At 36.9% G+C, this 21,905-nt stretch overlaps 1 protein-coding gene across 1 annotated transcript in view; it reads right to left on the bottom strand.

The window, feature by feature from the left end:
• Positions 1-21,905, bottom strand: part of LOC146397788 (uncharacterized) — a 797,689-nt gene that overhangs the window by 231,476 nt on the left and 544,308 nt on the right. The window lies entirely within an intron of this gene.

Genomic DNA, 21,905 nt, shown 5'->3' with positions numbered 1-21,905 from the left:
GAAAGAGATTAATAGGCTCTACCAAGAGAATTTCTGTTTCAAATGCTAATGCCATAGGTTTTGGACCATACTAGAAAATTACTCTTCTAAATAATCAGATAAGTAAATATTTTAAAAATCAAGGTATTAGAGACCAGTCAACATGGAGTTTCTACACATTTACTCCCTACTTAAACAGTTCTGTGCACATATTTTAAAGATTTCCACTCTTGCTTATACTTTCCTCTATAAATTTGGCAGCGGGATTTAGATTTTAATGAAGCGTCTTTTCCAAAGGATGAAGTATTGTGCACATTTTTATAAAAGTGTCTTGGAAAACATGACCCACACTGATGAAAGCCAATCAAAATCCCATTGCATCATGTCAAGAAAGTTAATGGGAGATACATCTGTGAATTGTAAAAACTAATTAATTGATTGGATAAACTTTAAGACCATCATTCCAAAGAATTTTCATATACAAAGAATTCCTTGAGCTATAATATGATGATGCAGATCTTTATTAAGTACTGAATGTTGGATTCCCACAAAAATCTCATGTTGACACATTAACTCCCAATGTGGTAGTGTTTGGAGTGAACCCTTTGGGAGGATGTTAGGGCTAGATTAAGTCATGAGGGCAAGCCTTTTACAATGGGATATGTGCACTTATAAGAAGAAAAGGGACAAGAGGCTTTTTTTTTTACATGCATATTCAAACAGGAAAGGCCATGTACAATGGCAGTTACCTACTAGCCAGGAAGCAGCAAAATGATTATGTGTAATATCTACTGACCCCTTGTTCTTCAACATCCCATTCTTCAGAACATCAAAAAATAAATGTTTTGGTATAAAGCCAAATAATCTATGACATTCTATTATTGCAGCCTGTGCTATGGTGATTACTAACTCATCAGTGAATCAGAACTGTTACAATCTTAAGGTGTTTAGAGAAAAGACAGAATGGAGTTTCTACATATCTTCTATTCCTTACTTGATCAGCACTATGTAAATACTCTGAAAGTTTCCATTCTCTTATACTTTTCTCCCATTTCTGGATAGCAGGGCAACTCCATACATACATACATACTAATCAATCTGAAAAAATTAAATAAAAAGAAAAATATTAAAAGCAACAAGGGAAAATCAACAAATCATATGCAAGCTAACTCTCGTAAGGATAGCAGCTGATTTTTCAACATAAATTCTGCAGGCAAGAAGGGCGTGGAATGATATACTTAGGATTTTGTTTTCTTTTTAGGACTGCACCCATGGCATAAGGAAGTTCCCAGGCTAGGGGCTGAGTTAGAGCTACAGATACCAGCCTATGCCATAGCCACAGCAATGCAGGATCTGAGCCACATCTGTGACCTACACTGCAGCTCATGGCAATGCCAGATGCTTAACACACTGAGTGAAAGCAGGGAACAAACCCAAATCCTCACAGATCCTATTTGGGTTTGTTAACTGCTGAGCTGCAAAGGGAATGCCTATTTAGGATTTTCAAAGGGGTAAAACCTACAACTGTGAATATTCTAGCTAGCAAGCCTCTCATTTAGATTTGAAAGAGAAATCAAAATATTTACAGACAAGCAAAATCTAAGAGAATTCAGCACCACCAAACCAGCTTTACAACAAATGCTAAAGGAATATTTCTAGATTGAAAAGAAAAGCCCTAAACTATAAACAAGAATATTATGAATGGAAAAGATCATGAGTAAAGGTTAACATGAAATAAAAGTAGGAAATTATCCACAAATCTGTTATCAAAACCAGCAATCATGAGAAGAGGAGAGAACAAAGGCATAATATTAAAAATGCATTTGAAATTAAAGATTTTAAAAATATTTTAAACATAATTTTTATTTTTTCCATTATGTCTGGTTTACAGTGTTTTGTCAGTTTTCTATGGTACAGCAAAGTGACCCAGTTACACATACATATATATATTTTTACTAACAATTCAAAACAATCTGATATATGTATGGAATGCTATATCAAAAGCTCATGGAAACTGAAAATTAAAAAGCTACAATAGATGCACCCATAAAAAGAAAAGAGCAATCTGAGTGTAACACTAAAGATAGACATCAAATCACAAGAAAAGGAAAAAATCACAAGAGAAGAGAACAAAAGAAGAAAGGAAGAAAAAAAATCCAATAACAACAAAGCCAAAGAAATTCTACAAATTGCAATGAGTATATACATATCAATAATTACCTAGAATTTAAGTGGATTAAATGCTCCAACCAAAAAACACAGACTCACTGAATGGATACAAAAATAAGACCCACATGTATGCTATCTACATGAGACTGACTTCAGATCTTGGGAAACATACTGACTGAAGGTGAAGGGATGGCAGAAGGTATTCCATGCAAATAGAAAGAAAAAGAAAGCTGGAGTAGCATTATTCATATCAGACAAAATAACTAAAATAAGAAAAATGTTATGAGATAAAGAAGGGCACTTATTGATCAAGGGATAATTCCAAAAAAAAGACATGACAATTATAAATATATATGCACCCAACATAGGAATACCACAATATATAAGGTAACTGCTAACATCCATGAATGGAGAAGACAGTAACAACACAGTAATAGTGGCAGACTTTAATACCCACTTACAGCAATAGACAGATCATCCAAACAAAAAGTCAATAAAGAAACACAGGCCTTAAATGACACATTGGACCAGCTAAACTTAATGATATCTACAGAATATTCCATCCCAAAGCAGCAGGATACATTTTCTTCTCTTGTACACATGGAACATTCTTCAAGGACAGATCACATCTTAGGACATAAATCAACCCTCAGTAAATTTAAGAAAATTGAAATCATGCCAAGCATTTTTCTGACCACAACACTATGAGACTCTAAATCAACCACAAGGAAAAGGCTGCAAAAAAAAAAGCCAACAAACAAACAAAAAAACAAAACACAAACACATACAGGCTAAACAATATGCTACTAAACCACCAACAGATCACTAAAGAAATCAAAGAAGAAATTTAAAAAATGCCTAGAGACAAATGACAACGAAAACGTGAGGATAGAAAACATATGACATGAAGAAAAACAGTTCTAAGAGGGAAGTTTATAGCAATACAATCTTACCTCAGGAATCAAGCAAATCTCAAATAAAGAATTTAAACTTGAACTTAAAGCAATTAGACAAAGAAGAAAAAGAAAACCCAAAGTTAGTAGAAGGAACGAATTCATGAAGATCAGGGAAGAAATAAATGAGATAGAAATGAAGAAAACAATAGAAAATATCAATGAAATAAAAAGCTGTTTCTTTGGAAAGATGGAGAAAATTGATAAACCTATAGCCAGACCCATCAAGAAAAAAAGGGAGAGATCTCAAATCAGTAAAATTAGAAATGAAAAAGGAGAAACTAAAACTGACACCACAGAAATACAAAGGATATAAACGATTACTATGAGCCACTGTATGCCAATAAAATGGACAACCTCAAAGAGATGGAAAAATTATTACAAAGGTGCAACCTTGCCAGACCAAACCAGAAAAAAATAGAAAAATATGAATAGACAAATCACAAGTATGGAAATTGAAACAATGATTTAAAAATTCCAAAAATCAAAAGTGCAGGATCACACAGCTTCAGAGGCAAATTCCCTCAAACATTTAGAGAGGAGTTAGCACCTATCCTTCTGAAACTCTTTGAAAAAATAGCAGAAGGAGCACTTCCAAGCTCATACTATGAGGTAACCATCACCAAAACCAAAGATGCCAAAGAAAGTGAAATTAAGACCAATATCACTGATGAACACAGAGGCAAAATCCTCAACAAAATATTATCAAACTGAATCCGACAATATATTAAAAGGATCATACACCATAATCATGTGGGATTTATCCCATGGATGCAAGAATCCTTCAGTTGATTGATGAATCAATCAATGTGATATATACCACATTAACAAAGTACAGAATAAAAATCATATAATCACATCAATTGATGCAGAAAAAGCTTTTTGACATAATTCAACACCATTTCTGATAAAAAAAAAAAACTCGCCAAATGAATGAGTTCCAATTGCAGCTCAACAAGTTAAGATCCAACATTGTCTCTGTGAGGATGTGGGATTAACCCTGGCCTGACTCAGTGGGTTAAGGATCTGGAAGCGCAGCAAGTTGTGGCATAGGTTGCAGATGGGGTACAGATCTAGTGTTACTATGGTTGTGGCACATGCCTCAGCTGTAGCTCTGAGAATTTCCATATCCCAAAGGTACAGCTGTAAAAGAAAAGAAAAAAATCTCTAAAATGTAGGCATAGAGGGAACCTACCTCAACATAATAAAGGCCATAGATGACAAACCCACAGCTAACATCATTCTCAATGGTGAAAAGTTGAATGCATTTCTACTAAGATAAGGAACAAGACAAGGCACTCCACTCTTGCCACTTTTATTCATTATAGTTTTTGAAGTCCTAGCCATGGAAATTAGAGAAGAAATAGAACTAAAAGGGTCCAAACTAGAAAATAAGTAGTAAAACATTCATTTTTGAAGATTAAATGATAGTATACATAGAAAATCCTAAAGATGCTACCAAAAACTACTAGATCCCACCAATGAATTTGGTAAAGTTGCAGGATACAAAATTAAACCCAGAAATATCTTGCATTTCTGTACACTAATAATGAAAGATCATAAAGCAAAATTAAGGAAATAATCCCATTTACCATTGGCATCAAAGAGAACAAAGTACCTAGGAATTAAGCTACCTTAGGAGACAAACTCCGAAAACTACAAGATGCTGATGAAGGAAATCAAAGATGACACAAACTGGAGTTCACACTGTGGTGCAGCAGAAATGAATCCAACTAGTATCCATGGGGATGTGGGTTCCATCCCTGGCCTTTCTCAGTGGGATGGGGATCTGGTGTTGGCATGGGCATGAGCTGTGGTGTACATTATAGACATGGCTTTGATCCCATGTTGATGTGGCTGTGGCATAGGCCAATAGCTATAGCTCCTAATTGACCGATATCCTGGGAACTTAAATATGCTGTGGATGCAGCCTTAAAATTAAAAAAAAAATACAAACAGAGAGAAAGATATATCTTGCTCTTGGATTGAAAGAATCAATATTGTCAAATACACTATAGTACCAAAGGGAATCTGTGGATTCAATGCAATCCCTATTAAATTACCAATGACACTTTTCATAAAACTAGAACAACAACAAAAAAAATTGTATGGAAACATCAAAGACCCTGAACAGCCAAAACAATACTGAGAAAGTCAAACAGAGTTGGGGAATTAGACTCCCCATCTTCAGAGTGTACTACAAATCTACAGTCATCAAAACCCCATGTTACTGACACAAAAACAGAAACACAGATCAATGGAACAGGATAGGAAGCCCCAAACTAAACTCATGCACCTATGGTCAATTAATCTACAGCAAAGGAGGCAAGAATATACAGTGGAGAAAAGATGGACTCTTCAATAAGTGGTGCTGGGAAAACTAGACATCTAAAGGTCAAAGAATGAAATTAGAACACTCTCTAACATCGCATGCAAAAATACACTCAAATGCATTAAATACCTAAATAAAAGACTGACTACTATAAAACTCTTAGAGGAAAACATAGGCAGACACTGTTTGATACAAATCACAGCAATACCTTTCTTGATCCACCTCCTAAAGTAATTAAAATATGAACAAAAATAAACCAATGGAACATAATTTAACTTAAAAACCTTCGCATCACAAAGGAAACTGTAAACAAAATTAAAAACAACCCACAGAATGGGAGAATATCTCTGCAAACAAAACAACTGACAAGGGATTCCTCTCCAAAATATGCAAACAACTCATATGGCTCAATATCAAATAAAAAAACAATCTAAGCAAAAAAAAGGTCATATGATCTAAGCAGACATTTCTCCGTAGAAGACAAAAAGATGAAAAAAAAAAAATACTCAACATTGCTAATTACTAGAGAAAGGCGAATCAAATCATATTGACTTATGACCTCACATCAATCAGAAATCCTTCTTCAAAAAGACTGTAAATAGTAAATGCTGGAGAGGGTGCAGAGAAAAAGGACTCTCATACACTATTGTCAGAATTATACATTTGTACAGCCACTATGGAAAACAGTGTAGAAGGGCCACAAAACACTAAAACTAGAACTACAACATGACCCAGCAATCCCACTCCTGGGCATATATGTGGAGAAAATAATAGTTCAATAAAATACAAGCACTCCAATCTTCATTGTAGCACTATTTGCAGTTAGCTAAGACATGGAAGCAACCTAAATGTACATTAATAGAGGAGTGGATAAAGAAGATGTGGCACATGTAAACAATGCAACATTACTTAGTAATTAAAAAAGGATGAGGAGTTCCCGTCGTGGCGCAGTGGTTAACGAATCTGACAAGGAACCATGAGGTTGCGGGTTCGGTCCCTGCCCTTGCTCAGTGGGTTAACGATCCGGCGTTGCCGTGAGCTGTGGTGTAGGTTGCAGATGCGGCTCGGATCCCGCGTTGCTGTGGCTCTGGCGTAGGCCGGTGGCTACAGCTCCGATTCAACCCCTAGCCTGGGAACCTCCATATGCCGCAGGAGCGGCCCAAGAAATAGCAACAACAACAAAAAGACAAAAGACAAAAAGACAAAAAAAAAAAAAAAGGATGAAAAAAACTAGAGAGTTTTATACTTAATGATAGACAAAGGCAAATATCATAAGGTATCACTTATTTGTGGAACCTAATAGTGATACAAATAAACTTATTTACAAAACAGAAACAGATTCACAATCTTTAAAATCAAACTTATGGTTACCAAAGGGGACAAGTTGAGGGGGGGAGAATGCTTTGGGGGTTTGTAATTGGCATATGCACACTATTGTATATGGAATGGATGGTCAATGGGACTTACTGTATAGCACAGGGAACTCTATCAAATTTCTGTGGTAACATACATAGGAAAAGAATCCGAAAAACATGGATATGTCTATATGTATAACTGAATCACTTTGTCATATAGCAGAAATTATCACAACATTGTAAATTCATACATTTCAATAAAACTTTAGAAAGAGAAAACCCAATGAAGAAATGGGCAGAAGATCTAAATAGACACTTATCCAAGGTAAACATGCAGATGGTCAAGCAACACATGAAAAGATGCTCAACATCACTAATTACTAGAGAAATGCAAATCAACACTAAATGAGGTACCACCTCACACTGGTTAGAATGGCCATCATCAATAAATCAAAAAATAACAAATGCTGGAGAGGGTGTGAGAAAAGGGAACACTCCTACACTGTTGCTGGGAATGTCAATTGGAAAACAGAATGTAAATATTTCAGAAAATGAAATATAGAACTATCATATGACCCAGCAATCCCACTCCTAGGCATACATCCTGACAAAACATTCATTCTAAAATTTACATGCTGAACTATACATGTGAATCTGGGATGAATCCCACCTGGTCATGCTGTACAATCTTTTTGATATGTTGTTACATTCGGTTGTCTAAAATTTTGTTGAGAATTTTTGTGTCTATATTCATCAAAGATATTGGCTGATAGTTTTCTTTTTTGAGGCTATCTTTGTCTGGTTTTGGAATTAGGGTGATGGTGGCACCATAGAATATCTTGGGAGTGTTCCTTCTTCCTCAACCTTTTGAAAAAGTTTAAGGAGAATGGGCACAAGCTCCTCTTTGTATGTTTGGAAGCATTTGCCTGTGAAGCCATCTGGTCCTGGACTTTTATTTGTAGGGAGTGTTTTTAATGACCTATTCAATTTTATTTCTAGTGATTGGTCTGTTCAGTTGATCTATTTCTTCTTGATTCAGTTTTGGCAGACTGTAAGACTCTAGAAAATTATCCATTTCTTCCAGATTGTCAAATTTGTTGGCATAGAGTTGTTCATAGTATTCTCACTTTTTTTTTTTAATTTCTTCAGTATCCATAGTGATTTCTATTTCATTTCTTATTTTGTCTCTTTGGGTTCTTTCTCTCCTATGCTTGGTGTGTCTAGCCAGAGGTTTGTCAATTTTGTTTACCTTCTCAAAGAACGAGCTCTTGGTTTTATTAATTTTGTCTATTGTTTTTTGAATCTATATTTTATTGATTTCCTCATTGATCTTTATGATTTAATTCCTTCTGCTGACATTAGATCTTTTTTGCTCTTCTTTTTCTAATACATTTAGGTGGTGTGTTAAGTTGTCAATTTGAGATTTGTCTTCTTTTGTCAGGAAAGCCTGTATTGCTCTGAATTTCCCTCTGAGCACTGCTTTTGTGGAGCCCCATAGATTTTGAGAGGTTGTGTCTAAATTATCCTTTGTCTCAAGGTAGTTTTTCATTTCTTTCTTCATTTCCCCATTTACCCATTGGATTTTTAGTAGCATGTTGTTTAGTCTCCATGTAGTGTGTTTTTCTCATTTCATTTTCAGTGGTTGATTTCTAATTTCATGCCATTGTGGTCAGAGAAGATACTTGGAATAATTTCTATACTCTTAAATTTCTTGAGGTTAGCTTTGTGCTCCAGTATGTGATCCATTCTTGAGAATGTTCCATGCACACTTGAGAAGAATGTGTATTCTGATTTTTGTGGATGTAGTATGCTGAAGATGTCAATTAAGTCTAATTTTTCTATTGTTTCCTTAGGGTCTCTGTTGCTTTATTGCTTTTCTGTCTAGAGGATCTGTCCATTGATGTGAGTGGGGTGTTAAAGTCTCCTACAATGATTGTATTTCCATCAATTCTCCTTTTATGTCTCTTAATATTTGTTTTATGTATCTGCTTGTTCCTATATTTGGGGCATATATATCGATGATTGTAATATCCTCTTCGTGGAGGGATCCCTTAATCGTTAAATAGTGTCCTTCTTTGTTTTTCTTTATGGCCTTCATTTTAAAGTCTATTTTGTCTGATATGAGTATTGCAACTCCTGCTTTCCTGTTTTGACCATTGGCATGGAATATCTTTTCCCACCCCCTCAATTTCATTCTATATGTGTCCTTTGTCCACAAGTGAGTTTCTTGTAGGAAGCAATTGAATGTTTCTGCTTTTTTATCCACTCAGCCCCTCTGTGGCTTTTGATTGTAGCATTCAGTCCATTGACATTTAAGGTGATAATTGATAGATGTTTACTTATTGCCATTTTTAACCTCGCTTTCCAGTTGACTCTATGATCTTCCCTTTTCCTTTCCTTTTTTGGTTGGATGGTCTCCATTATTTTCTGTTTGAGCACATTTCTTTTCATTTTTTTGAATGTAATATTCAGTTTTGTTTTGTGGTTGCCCCGTTTTTAAAGTATGTTAACCCCTTCCTATCATTGTGTGTTTTTGCCTGATAGTCCTGTAGGTTCAAACACTTCATTACCATAATACAATTTTTAAAAAAGAAAAAAATGATCTATATTTCCTCAATTCCCTTGCCCACATTTTACGTTTTTAATGTCTGGTTCACAAGGATGGTTTGACATACACAAGTCAAACAGTGTAATACACCACATTAACAAAAGAAAAGTCATAAACCGTATGATTCTCTCAATAGATGCAGAAAAAGCTTTTGACAAAATCCAACATCTATTAATTATAAAATCTCTCACCAAAGTGTGTATAGAGGGAACATTCCTTAACATAATCAAAGCCATTTATAACAAAACCACAGCAAATATAATACTCAAATGGAGAAAAACTGCAAGCATTCCCACTAAAATCTGGAATAAGACTAGCATGCCCACTCTCACCACTGCTATTCAACATAGTATTGGAAGTCCTAGCCATAGCAATCAGACAAACAAAAGAAAGAAAAGGCATCCAAATAGGAATAGAAGAGATAAAATTTTCACTGTATGCAGATGATATGATACTATACATAAAAAACCCTAAGGACTCAACGTAAAAAATACTTGAACTGATAAACAAATTCAGAAAGGTATCAGGATATAATATTAACACTCAAAAATCAGCCACATTTCTGTATACTAACAATGAAACTTTTCAAAAGGAGATATAAAAACACAATACCTTTTAAAAACCACCACAAAAAAATCAAATAACTGGGAATACACCTGACCAAGGAGGTTAAGGACTTACATGCCAAGAAGTATAAATCATTAATCAAGGAAATTAAAGAAGATGTAAAAAATGGCAAGGTATTCCATGTTCCTGGATTGGAAAAATTAATATTGTAAAAAGGGCCATACTCCCCAAAGCAATCTACAGATTCAATGCAATCCCTATCAAATTACCCATGACATTTCTGACAGAACTACAACAAACAATACAAAAATTTCTATGGAACCACAAAAAGACCAGAATTGCCAAAGCAATTGTGAACAATCAAAACCAAGCAGGAGGCATAATTCTCCCTGATCTGCGGCAATATTACAAAGACACAGTCATCAAGAGAGTGTGGTTACCAAAACAGATGGACAGACTAATGGAAACAGAGTAGAGAACCCATAAATAAGCCCAACACTTATGGTCAATTAAACTTTGACAAAGGAGGCAAGAACATAAAAAGGGGAAAAAGTCAGTCTTTTCAGCAAGAATTGCTGGGAAACCTGGACAGCTGTATGCAAATCAATGAAACTAGAGCACACCCTCATACCATGCATGAAAATGAACTTAAAATCGCCGAAAAACTTAAATATAAGACAAGATACCATCAAATTCCTGGAAGAGAACATAGGCAAAACACCCTCTGACATCAACCTTACACATGTTTTCATAGGTCAGTCTCCCAAAGCAACACATATAACAGCAAAAAAAATGAAAAAATGGGACTTAAGCAAACTAATAAGCTTTTGCACAGCAAAGGAAACCAGACAGAAAACCAAAAGACAACTTACAGAATGGGAGAAAATTGTTTCAAATGATGCAAAAGACAAGGGCTTCATCTCTAAAATATACAAATAACTTATACAACTCAACAGCAAAAAAGCCAACAACCCAATTGAGAAATGGTAAAAAGACCTGAACAGATATTTCTCCAAGGAAGATGTACAGATGGCCAACAAGCACATGAAAAAATGCTCAACATCCCTGATTATTAGAGAAATGCAAATCAAAACTACCATGAGATACTGCCTCACACCAGTCAGAATGGCCATCATTAATAAGTCCTCAAATCACAAATGCTAGAGTGGGTGTGGAGAAAAGTGAACCCTCCTACACTGTTGGTGGAATGTAAGCTGGTTCAACCATTATGGAAAACAGTGGAGGTACATTAGAAAACAATACATAGAACTACCATATGACCCTGAATTCCCACTCTTGGGCATATATCTGGACAAAACTTTTTTGTTGAAAAAGACACATGCACCTGCATGTTCATTGCAGCTCTATTCACAATAGCCAGGACATGGAAACAACCCAAATGTCCACCGACAGACGACTGGATTAGGAAGATGTGGTATATATACACAATGGAATACTACTCAGCCATCAAAAGAACAAAATAATGCCATTTGCAGCAACATGGATGGAACTAGAGACTCTCATACTGAGTGAAGTAATTCAGAAAGAGAAAGACAAATACCATATGATATCACTTATATCTGGTATCTGATATATGACACAAAGGAATCTTTCCACAGAAAAGAAAATCATGTATTTGGAAAATAGACTTGTGGCTGCCAAGGGGGAGGGGAAGGAATGTGAGGGATTGGGAACTTGGTTAATGGATACAAACTATCAATTTTGGAATGGATTAACTATGAGATCCTGCTGTGTAGCACTGAGATCTATGTCTAGATACTTACAACAGAGCACGAAAATGTGAGGAAATAGAATGTATACATGCATGTGTAACTGGGTCGTCATCCTGTAGAGTAGGAAATTTGATAGAACAGAGAAAACCAGATATAATGGAAAAATCATTATATATATAAAGAATGAAATACATGCATTACCTGATGTGGGGAGTGGAAAAAAATGGCCATGAGCAAAAAGTCAACAAACAATAAACAGTGGAGAGGGTGTGGAGAAAAGAAAACCCTTCTACTCTATTCATGGGAAACTAAATTGGTGCAACCACTATGGAGAACAGTATCGAGGTTCCTGAAAATCTAAATATAGAACCACCATGTGGTCTGGAAATCCTATTTCTGGGCATATAACAAGAAAAGAGGCGGAGAAGGCAAGACGACTGAAGAGTAAGGGAACACGCTTGCCCTCTCCCACAAACACAGCAAAAAAAAAAAAAAATACATCTGCAGGATAAATGACTCATGCAGAACACCAATCAATCACTGGCAGAACTTAAACTCCAATAAAAGCAGGAATCTCATGACATTACTGGGTAAAACATGAGAAAAAAGGAGAGTGAGAGAAGGTGAATCCAAGCTGGACAGGCACTCCTGAAAGGGAACTGTGGAGGAGAACCCTTTCTCATGGAAAGTCTCCCACACCCTGGAAAGTCACCTACTCGATGGAAAGTTCAACCAAACTGGAGGAATCTCCAGATGCAGAGAAGAGTGTAGCAGTAAGTTGGAGTTCTGAAAAGCAGAGTGAGAATTGAAGAGATCATCTGAACTACTGGCACAGTCACCAAAAACTGAGATGCTTGGGTGGGGGCTAGGCACTGAGACCTCAGCTCCAGAGGATAGTCCCTGGGTAAGGGCTGGAGTGGAGACTGCTTGGGAGGTCTAGGAAGCGCTCTGTCAAGTTTGACAGGGCAGAGACTGCCTGGGAGACTAGAAAGCAGAGCTTCGCAGGGGGATGGAGCAATATGCTAAGGGTGGGGAAGTGGAAAGCCACATCAGAGGGAACATGGGAGAAGAGCTGGGTCTGTGCCAGTGTTGGGGAAGGGAGAGAAGAAGGGTGGGCCCCCATAGAATATTCCCCACAGCACACCGAGCTCACTGGCCTGCCAGCTATCAGAAAGCTGTGCTTCCCAGTGCATCCCCCCAGCTACCCCTTATGCATGCGCTGGATTGGGGCTGCCTGCCATCCGGGAGGGATGGCCTCAACAATTGCAAGAAGGCTACCACTGCAGGGGCTGTCCCTGCCATGGTCTGCTTGCCCTTTGGAGGGGCTACACCCCTGCGGAGCAGCACCAAACACCACCAGCCCTGGGAAAAGGCCTGCAGCTCAGAAAAGCTAGAACAATCTTGGCTGGGTTGTGAAAAGATCTGCCTACATTCTCGGACAGTCCTTGCAAGTCGGGCTGCCCTGGGGAATAGCCTCTTGGGTTCACAGTGGCCCAGCTAGCTGCTTCAGCCCTCAGAGGGTGCTGAACTCCCGGAGAACAGCTGCCTAGCACTGCCAGACCCCTGCAGGAGCCTCCACAGCCCAGAAAAGCTACAACAAGCTTGGCTGGGCCGTGAAAAGTTTTGCCTACATTCTCAGACAGTCCTCTGAGTCTGGCTGCCCTGGGGAAGAGCCTCTTGGATTCTCAGTGACTCAGTTAGATGCTCCAGCCTGTGGAGGGTGCTGCACTCCTGAGGAACAGCCCCCCAGCACTTCCAGGCCCCTGCAAGAGCCCCATAGCCCAAAAACACCAGAGCAAGCTCTGCATGACCAAGTGAAATTTGTTCCCATTGTGGTGTGGACCACCCAGTCCTGTCTGCCCTAATGAAGTCTTCCTTTGCTTCAGAGAGACCCTGTCCCCCTGCCCACTACACAGAAAGGCCAAACTGCCTCAAAGAATACTGACCAACAACACCAGCCCTCAGGAAACATTCCACGGCCGTGACAAGGCAAACACTGCCTGGCCACTGAGTACAACTCCCTCAGGAAAAAGAAAACAACAAGCAAGATGAAGAAGCTGAGAAACCACCCCCAGTCAAACCAACAGGAGAACTCACCTAAAGCAGTCAACAATGAAACAGATCTCTGCAGTCTGACAGACCTGGAGTTCAAAAGAGAAATAGTGAAAATACTGAAGGAATTAAGAGAAGATATGAACAGTAATACAGACACCCTCAGGAAGGAACTAGAAAATAATAATGAGTAGCCAAGAAAAACTAGAACATTCATTTGCAGAGATACAAACTGAACTACGGACAGTAAAAACCAGAATGAATAATGCAGAAGAATGAATCAGTGATATGGAAGATAGAATAATGGAAATCACCCAATCAGATCAGCAGACAGAAAACCAAATCAAAAAACAGGAAAGCAATATAAGAGACCTACAGGATAATATAAAGCGGGCCAATCTACACATGATAGGAATTCCAGAAGGAGTAGAAAAAGATAAGGGGATTGAAAATATAGTTGAAGAAATCATCGCTAGAAACTTCCCAAACCTAAAGGATACTGAGTTCAAGATACAGGAAGCACAGAGGGCCTCACACAAGTTGAACCCAAATACACCCCCACCAAGACACATCATAATAAAAATGGCAAAGTTAGTGATAAAGAGAGGATCCTAAAGGCAGCAAGAGAAAAGCAGAATGTTACCTACAAGGGAACCCCCATAAGATTATCAGCTGATTCCTCTACAGAAACACTACAGGCCAGGAGGGAATGGCAAGAGATATTTAAAGTGCTAAAAGGAAAAAAAATATGCAACCTAGAACTCTATTTAGCAAGAATATCATTTAAAATAGAAGGAGAAATAAAAATTTTTTCCAACAAACAAAAGCTAAAAGAATACAGCAATACAAAACCCAGGCTAAAAGAAATACTGAAAGGGCTTCTCTAAACCAAAAAGGAAGGAAGGAAAAAAAAAATAGGAAGAACTAGGACTGAGGAAAATGCAATCAGAGAGCAGTCACTCAAATAAGCCAGCATACAGATTTAATCATGAACATGTTTAAAACAAAATAAAATTAAAAAGAAAAAAAGAGTCATCAAAATCATAGAATGTGGGCAAGGGATGTTAGGAAATAAATAACCCTTTTGTGTTTTTTTGTATGTTTCTCATCTTAATTTTAATATAGTAATGAAGTGTTTGAACCTACAGGACTATCAGGTTAAAACACACAATGATAGGTAGGGGTTAGCATACATAAAAATCAGTGCACACACAAAACCAAACCAAACCTTGCATTCACAAAAAATGAAAAAAAAAAAAAAACAAAAAAAAGACAAAAAAAAAACACTCAAGCAGATAATAACTGGAGACCATCCAAACAAAAAAAGAAAGGAAGAATGGAGAACCATAGAATCAACTGGAACACGAGGTTCAAATTAGTAATAAATAATCTATCAATTATCACCTTAAATGTCAATGGACTGAATGCTCCAATCAAAAGCCACAGAGGGGCTGAGTGGATAAAAAGACAAAACCTTCAATATGCTGCCTACAAGAAACTCACCTTAGGGCAAAGGATACATATAGATTTAAAGTGAAGGGGTGGGAAAATATATTTAAGGCCAACAGACATGACAGGAAAGCAGGAGTTGCAATGCTCATATCAGACAAAATAGACTTTAAAATGAAGGCCATAAAGAAAGACAAAGAAGGACACTATTTAATGATTAAGGGATCCATCCAAGGAGAGGATGTTATTATCATCAACATGTATGCCCCAAATACAGGAGCACCAAGATACATAAAACAAATATTAAGACATAAGGGAGAAATTGATGGGAATACAATCATAGTAGGAGATGTTAATACCCCACTTACACCAATGGACAGATCCTCTATACAGAAAAGCAATAAAGCAACAGAGATCCTAAAGGAAACAGTAGAAAAGTTAGACTTAATTGACATCTTCAGGACACTACATCCAAAAAAAGCAGAATACACATTCTTCTCAAATGCTCATGGAACATTCTCAAGAATCAACCATATATTGGGACACAAAGCTAACCCCAACAAATTTAGGAGCATAGAAATTATCTCAAGTATCTTCCCTGACCACAATGGCATGAAATTAGAAATCAACCATGGGAAAAGGAAAGAGAAAAAACCTACTACATGGAGACTAAACAACATGCTACTAAAAAACCAATGGGTCAATGAGAAAATCAAGAATGAAATTTAAAAATACCTTCAAACAAATGCTAATGAGGATACAACCTCTCAAAATCTATGGGATGCTGCAAAAGCAGTGCTCAGAGGGAAATTCATAGTGATACAGGCCTTTCTCAAAAAAGAAGATCCCAAATTGACAAGTTAACACTCCACCTAAATGAACTAGAAAAAGAAGAACAAAAAAGACCTAAATTCAGCAAAAGGAAGGAAATTATGAAGATCAAAGAAGAAATCAATAAAATAGAAATTCAAAAAACAATAGAGAAAATTAATAAAACCAAGAGCTGGTTCTTTGAAAAGGTAAACAAAATTGACAAACCCTGGCTAGACTCACTAAGAAGAAGATAGAAAGAATGCAAATAAACAAAATTATGAATGAAAGAGGAGAAATCACAATGGATACTGCAGAAATACAAAAAACCATAAGAAAATTCTATGAACAACTCTATGCCAACAAATTTGACAATATGGAAGAAATGGACAATTTTCTAGAATCTTACAGCCTGCCAAAACTGAATCAAGAAGAAATAGACAAACTGAACAGACCGATCACCACAAATGAAATTGAGGAGGTCATAAAAACACTCCCTACAAATGAAAGTCTAGGACCAGATGGCTTCACAGGGGAATTCTATCAAACACATAAAGGTTGAAGAAGAAGGAACACTCCCAAAGACATTCTATGACTCCAACACCACCCTAATTCTAAAACCAGACAGAGATACCACCATAAAAGAAAACTATCGGCCAACATCTATGATGAATATAGATGCAAAAATTCTCAACAAAATCTTAGCCAACCGAATCCAACAACAAATCAAAACAATCATACACCATGACCAGGTAGGGTTCATCCCAGGTTCACAAGGATGGTTCAACATACACAAATCAATCAGCATCATACACCACATTAACAAAAAAAAAAGTAAAAAATCATATGATCATCTCAATAGATGGAGAAAAAGCATTTGATAAAGTCCAACATCCATTCATGATCAAGACCCTCGCCAAAGTGGGTATACAGGGAACATTCCTGAACATAATCAAAGCCATTTGTGATAAACCCACAGCAAATATAATACTCAATGGGGAAAAACTGAAAGCCTTCTCACTCAAATCTGGAACAAGACAGGGATGCCCACTCTCACCAGTGCTATATAGCATAGTATTGGAAGTCCTAGCCACAGCAATTAGACAAACAAAATAAATAAAAGTCATCCAAATAGGAAGAGAAGAGACAAAACTGTCACTGTATGCAGACGACATGATACTATACATAGAGAACCCTAAGGACTCAACCCAAAAATTGCTTGAACATTCATTCAGAAGACAGTCGCATTTCTGTATACCAGAAATGAAATATTAGAAAAGGAATACGAAAATACGATACCTTTTAAAATTGCAGCTCACAAAATCAAATACCTTGGAATACACCTGACCAAGGAGGTAAAGGACCTATATGCTAAGAACTATAAAGTTTTAATATAAGAAATCAAGGAAGATGTTAAGAAATGGAAAGGTATTCTATGTTCCTGGATTGGAAAAATCAATATTGTAAAAATGGCCATACTACCCAAAGCAATCTACAGATTCAATGCAATCCCTATCAAATTACCCACAACAGTTTTCACAGAACTAGAACAAACAATACAATAAAATTTATATGGAACCACAAAAGACCCAGAATCTCCAAGGAAATCCTGAGAAACAAAAATCTAGCAGGAGGCATAACTCTCCCAGACTTCAAGAAATACTACAAAGCCACAGTCATCAAAACAGTGTGGTACTTGTATCAAAACAGACAGACCGACCAATGGAACAGAATAGAGAATCCGGAAATAAACCCTCACACATATGGTCAATTAATCTTTGACAAAGGAGGCAAGAACATAAAATGGGAAAAAGAAAGTCTATTCAGCAAGCATTGCTGGGAAACCTGGACAGCTGCATGTAAAGCAATGAAACTAGAACACACCCTCACACCATGCACAAAAATAAACTCCAAATGGCTGAAAGACTTAAATATAACACAAGACACCATCAAACTTCTAGAAGAGAACATAGGCAAAACACTCTGTGACATCAACATCATGAATATTTTCTCAAGTCCGTCTCCCCAAGCAATAAAAATAAGAGCAAAAATAAACCCATGGGACCTAATCAAACTGACAAGTTTTGCATAGTAAAGGAAACCAAAAAGAAAACAAAAAGATAACTTTTAGAATGGGAGAAGATAGTTTCAAATGATGCAATGGACAAGGGCTTAATCTCTACAATATATAAGCAACTTATACAACTCAACAGCAAAAAAGTCAATCAATCAATGGAAAAATGGGCAAAAGGCTTTAATAGACTGTTCTCCAAGGAAGATATACAGATGGCCAGCAAACACATGAAAAAATGCTCAACATCACTGATTATAAGAGAAATGCAAATCAAAACTACCATGACATACCACCTCACACCAATCAGAATGGCCATCCTTAAGAAGTCCACAAATAACAACTGTTGGAGGGGTTGTGGAGAAAAGAGAACTCTCCTGCACTGTTGGTGGGAATGTAAACTGGTATAGCCACTATGGAGGACAGTTTGGAGATACCTTAGAAATCTATACATAGAACTTCCATATGACCCTGCAATCCCACTCTTGGGCATCTATCCGGACAAAACTCTACTTAAAGGAGACACATGCACCCGCATGTTCACTGCAGCACTATTCACAATAGCTAGGACATGGAAACAACCCAAATGTCCATCAACAGATGATTGGATTAGGATGATGTCATTTATATATACACAATGGAATACTACTCAGCCATAAAAAGAATGACATAATGCTATTTGCAGCAACATGGATGGAACTAGAGACTCTCATACTGAGTGAAATGAGTCATAAAGACAAAGACAAATACCATATGATATCACTTATAACTGGAATCTAATATCCAGCACAAATGAACATCTCCACAGAAAGAAAATCATGGACTTGGAGAATAGATTTGTGGCTGCCTGATGGGAGAGGGAGGGAGTGGGAGGGATTGGGAGGGATCTGGGTTTATCAGATACAACTTAGAATAGAATTACAAGGAGATCCTGCATTGAGAACTATGTCTAGATATTCATGTTGCAACAGAACAAATGCTGGGGGAAAAATGTATACATGTAAGAATAATTTGATCCCCATGCTGTACAGCAGGAAAAAAATAGAAAAGAGCATACTTTTTGAAGATACATGCACTCAATGTTTATTGCAGCACTATTTACAATAGCCAAGACATGGAAGCAACCTGTGTGTTCATCAAAGAAGATTGAATAAAGAAGATATTTTATAAGATATTTAATAAGATAAAAGAAGGTATTATATGTATATTATATATAATGTAATATTACGAAGCCATAAAAAGAATGAAATAATGCTATTTTTAGCAACATGGATAGACCTAGAATTATCAAAGTGAATTAAATCAAAGACAAATATCCTGTGTTATATCTTGTATACTCTAATAAAAAATGATGCAAAAGTACTGATTCACAAAACAGAAACAGACTCACAGATTTCAAAACCCAACTTATGATTACCAAGGGAAAATGTCAGGGGTAGGGATAAATTAGGAGTTTTGGATTAATATATTCACACTACTACACATAAAATAGATTATTAACAAGCACCTACTGTATAGCACAGTGAAATCTGCTCAGTACTGTGTAATAACCTATACGGAAAAGAATCTGGAAATGAATGTGTATAACTGATACACTTTGCTGTACACCTTAACTAACACAACAGTTTAAGTCAATTATACTCTAATAAATTTATTTATTTATTTTTATTTTTTATTTTTTATGTCTTTTTGGCATTTCTTGGGCCACTCCCGTGGCATATAGAGGTTCCCAGGCTAGGGGTCTAATTGGAGCTGTAGCTGCCAGCCTACACCAGAGCCACAGCAATTTAAAACAAAAAATTAAGGATAAGATTGCCTCCAAAATCCACAGAAGCCCAATAAGTTTTGTGCCTCTCTTTTGAATAAGGAAGGGTCAGATGCAGCAACTTAATCTTCAGCTTAGAAAATTTAGCCTTATTTATTTATGTTTTTTTTTTTTTTTTTTTTTGTTTTTTGCCTTCTCTAGGTCCACTCCCACACGGCATATGGAATTTCCCAGCTGAGCAGTTGAATCTGAGCCATAGCCACTGGCCTATGCCAGAGCCACAGCAACGCGGGATCTGAGCTGCTTCTGCAACCTACACCACAGCTCACGGCAATGCCGGATCAATAACCCACTGAGCAGGGCCAGGGATAAAACCCGCAACCTCATGGTTCCTAGTCAGATTCGTTAACCACTGAGCCACAACGGGAACCCCAGAAGATTTATCTTGACCTTCCCTATATCAACGGACATTTAGAAATTTCACTAAACCAGAAGTCCTGCAAATTTTTATTTTTCTAAATCTCCTGAAAATATCTTACCAGTGAGTATTACTTCTTGCTCACTAAAACCAATCAGCATAATGTTATCAAATGTAACAGGCTAGTGTGGTATATTACAATATTTACAATTCATATATCTCATACAAGGCTTGTATCCAGGATGTATGGAAGCACTCCCAAAACTCAAAATAAAGAAACAAATAAGGTAATTAAAAACTGGGCAAAATATTTGAACAGAAACTCTACCAAAAAAAGATATACAGATTTCAAAACGATGCCAAAAATGATACTCTATATTATTAGTCACTAGGGAAATGCAAATGAAAGCACAGTGAGGTATTAACAATTAAAATACCTATAAAAAAGAACCTATACATGTATGTGCAACTGGGTCACCATGCAATACGGTAGAAAAAAATGTATTAAGGAAATAACAATTAAAAAAACTGTAGTCAGAGAATAAAAGCACATTACTTGAAAAGAAAAAAAAAAAGCCTAAAAATGAAAAGAATACCATATTGGACGTAGCAGCACAGGCCTTTGTACTCATAGATAGGCAGCCAAACATATCAACAGGCAATTACAAAAAATTGGAGGGGACAGTAAATTTTAGTGAAGTGTTGGTTATCTTGAAGCTATCTCTGCACACCACATTCCCCACTCCACTCTTCTATGCACTTGTCACAACAATCTCTCTTCTAAGTGAATTTCCTCTAATTTGGCTTTCATCAGAAAAATTGTAAGGATGCAGGGGAAGTGATTAATAAGTCTATCAAAATGATGCTGTTTGCTCACCTCCTATCTAACCAGGAAGTCTGAAGTAGAAGCTAAACACTTTTTTTTTTTTTTTACTGAGATGTAACATGAAAATATCACAAGGAAGTAAATTAAATTTTATTTTTCTGAATTCATTGACAGTTTTCTCTGCTTTTATACAAAAGGAAAATCTGAATTTCTTACCACCATGCCCCAAATCCTTGAATAGTTTTCCTCTAAATGGGGGTAGTTACTGCGACATAACCTCCAGATCCTGTGTTATCCACCTATTCTCACCTCCCTGATCACATCTGGCTCCTCCTGCTTCTCTCTTTGCAAACCACATTTACCATGTTGTGCTTCACCAATGATATAGGCTTTTTGATGATACAGAACTGAAATGGGAGTTAACATGGGAAGGTCAACTTTCTTGCAGTTGGAGTTTAGAGGGAATCAAAACCATTGGCCTCACTAAAATCACATGTGATTAGCTTGGACAAGGTAATACTGATCAAAGTCCAAACAGTACAAAACTTTACAGATACACTGGAGCTTGCATAAACATATCAGATGTGCCATTTGCAGTACAAAGTGGAAGCATAAAATATAATTTCAATTGATAAGATGGAACTCTCTACAATGAATACTGATTATGATTTCAGAGCCTATAGTGCCCTGATGAACTACCTGGATTTCTCATACATGTTCAAGGCCTCAATGCCCAGAAGGACAGCTTAGCTTTGTCCTAATGGGAGTCCATGAGTGCTCTCAGGGGAATTTCAGTTCTTTACTCCTTTCTCTTCTGG

This window comes from Sus scrofa, chromosome 13 (genome assembly GCF_054392235.1).
Source record: "Sus scrofa isolate SSC_HxYL_T2T_F1_AM1 chromosome 13, Sscrofa_HxYL_maternal_Yorkshire_Landrace_v2.0, whole genome shotgun sequence".
Classification (NCBI taxonomy): domain Eukaryota; kingdom Metazoa; phylum Chordata; class Mammalia; order Artiodactyla; family Suidae; genus Sus; species Sus scrofa.
This window is presented reverse-complemented; position numbering and strand designations above follow the sequence as displayed.